We start from the raw sequence: 2,500 nt of genomic DNA, 5'->3' as shown, positions 1-2,500 counted from the left end.
GCCTTTGCATTACTTCTTAGGTCTGCTTTAACAGAATGAAATAGCTACTATTTGTACGATTTATACAAGTGCAAGAAGATTCATCAGTTAACAGGTTAGTTGATCACCATAGTTATCTGCAATACGACTTTAGCGTCGTCAGATAGGCGACTAACCTTAGAATCTCATGCTAGTATCTATTCATATATACTGCTTGCAGAGATGAAATATGCATTGTACACAAAATTTATCATGTGAAACAAGTAGATTTGAGATTCTCCTTACTAAATTGCAACGAATTGCAATTAAGAAAAGGAATAAAACATCAAGATTCATGCATATAAATATACAATCCTCTCAAAACAATGCATATATGGTAGTATGCAAGTGTTTTGTTGATTATTTTACATCTCAACTCTCAGACAGATGTGACCTCGGAAAAGACCCGAAAGCCGCAATGTGCGTTGGAAGCTCAAGTGCTCGGCGTGTCCTGCAATTCGCACCGATTATCGTAGCTAGCTACGTTCTTCATCGATTGGTAATTCGAGTGATCCACCGCTTGAAGATGTATCTTTGCCACCGTGGGACTTTTAATAAGTATCCTAAATCTGCATTGAGAGGGTTTGAAAACAATTGTATGCAGTTTATAAAAACCATAGTTGTCTTTACTTAGTTAGGCGAAGAAGTGTAAAACTTCCTTCTTTAAACCTTGCCGTCAGCATAAGCTGAAGACTTGATCAGGTACCAAGTATGTAGCAAGACAGGCTTTTCATTATAAACTACAATTGTTTTGCAAAAGAAATTATGGCTATCGTTAGATAACCCTCACTCTTTGTTGCATTGGATAATGAAAGATGGATGTATGAATGAACGAATGTAATGCAAATTAGAATCATGTTGCAATGGCTAAATGTTTGCAATAAACATTCACAATTGCGACTCTAATGCAAATACAATTCAATTGCATTCACCATATTAGCATCTACAATATCACTATGCAGAGTGTTTGATTGTTTGAAGGTTGTATTTCTCTTATAATAAGAGGGTAATACGTTAATGATCCTTCCGCAGGTTCACCTACGGAAACCTTGTTACGACTTTTACTTCCTCTAAATGATCAAGTTTGAACATCTTTCCAGCACAATCCGACCACTAGTTTCCCAATGGTCTGGATTGACCAGTCCGAAGTCCTCACTAAATCATTCAATCGGTAGTAGCGACGGGCGGTGTGTACAAAGGGCAGGGACGTAATCAACGCAAGCTAATGACTCACGCTTACTGGGAATTCCTCGTTCATGGGCAATAATTACAATGCCCAATCCCCATCACGAAATGGGTTCAAGCGGTTACCCACTCCTTTCGGAGCAGGAAACAGTATGCACGATGACCACTTCAGTGTAGCACGCGTGCGGCCCCGGACATCTAAGGGCATCACAGACCTGTTATTGCTCTGTTTCGTGCGGCTGCGAGCGCCGCTTGTCCCTCTAAGAAGTCCTTACAGTGCTACAGCATCCTTACCCTAGCCAATTCTGTAGGCTAATAGCAGCAGAGCCCTCAACAGCCGAAACCATCAAGAGATACTACCACCCACAGGTTGACTAAGGGGGAGTACTGCAGTGTAAACTGCAAGTCTATTTAGTAGGCTAGAGTCTCGTTCGTTATCGGAATTAACCAGACAAATCACTCCACCAACTAAGAACGGCCATGCACCACCACCCACTGAATCAAGAAAGAGCTCTCAATCTGTCAATCCTCTCAGTGTCCGGGCCGGGTGAGTTTTCCCGTGTTGAGTCAAATTAAGCCGCAAGCTCCACTCCTGGTGGTGCCCTTCCGTCAATTCCTTTAAGTTTCAGCTTTGCAACCATACTTCCCCCGGAACCCAAAAACTTTGGTTTCCCGGAAGCTTCCATTCGAGTCATGAAATTAGTTACTCAGAATGATCGCTGGTTGGCATCGTTTATGGTTAGAACTAGGGCGGTATCTGATCGCCTTCGAACCTCTAACTTTCGTTCTTGATTAATGAAAACATTCTTGGCAAATGCTTTCGCTGTAGTTTGTCTTGCGACGGTCCAAGAATTTCACCTCTAGCGCCGCAATACAAATGCCCCCGTCTGTCCCTCTTAATCATTACCTTGGATTCTTAAGACCAACAAAATAGAACCAAGGTCCTATTCCATTATTCCATGCAAGATCATTCAAGTTAAGGTAGTGGTACGCATCATATAGATGGTTGACCATACCGTTTTTAGGCACCTCTTTCGAGGTTTTGGACGCCTGCTTTGAGCACTCTGATTTTTTCAAGGTAAAAGTCTCGATCGCTTGAATCAACACTCGGTAAAGAGCATTGATAGCAAATATCGAGCAATTTTCTGTCTAAACACTATGAATGTAACCACCAGGAAAGAGGAATGAAGGTTCAAGCAAGCATCCGTAGACACAAGCAAGAAACCTAACATCACCATCTAACCCTTTAATCAGTGGACCCCATAGGTTCGACTGAAATCCAACTACGAGCTTTTTA

The 2,500-nt window shown here is 41.8% G+C and overlaps 2 non-coding genes across 2 annotated transcripts in view; both read right to left on the bottom strand.

The window, feature by feature from the left end:
- Positions 1-391: 391 nt before the first annotated feature.
- LOC149092559 (5.8S ribosomal RNA) lies at positions 392-546 on the bottom strand. The gene has a single exon (XR_016200819.1). It is a non-coding gene; the product is annotated as a 5.8S ribosomal RNA (ribosomal RNA).
- A 487-nt stretch (positions 547-1,033) lies between these two features.
- LOC149092558 (small subunit ribosomal RNA) overlaps positions 1,034-2,500 on the bottom strand; it is a 2,170-nt gene continuing 703 nt past the window's right edge. The window contains exon 1 of the ribosomal RNA XR_016200839.1: positions 1,034-2,500. This exon is cut by the window's right edge and continues 703 nt beyond it. This is a non-coding gene — a ribosomal RNA (small subunit ribosomal RNA).

This window comes from Tetranychus urticae, unplaced genomic scaffold (genome assembly GCF_039701765.1).
Source record: "Tetranychus urticae isolate SD_2017Ah unplaced genomic scaffold, NJAU_TeUrti_SD_1.0 Scaffold_8, whole genome shotgun sequence".
Classification (NCBI taxonomy): Eukaryota; Metazoa; Arthropoda; class Arachnida; order Trombidiformes; family Tetranychidae; genus Tetranychus; species Tetranychus urticae.
Note: the sequence above shows the minus strand (reverse complement) of the source record. Positions and strands in the feature narration are given on the sequence as shown.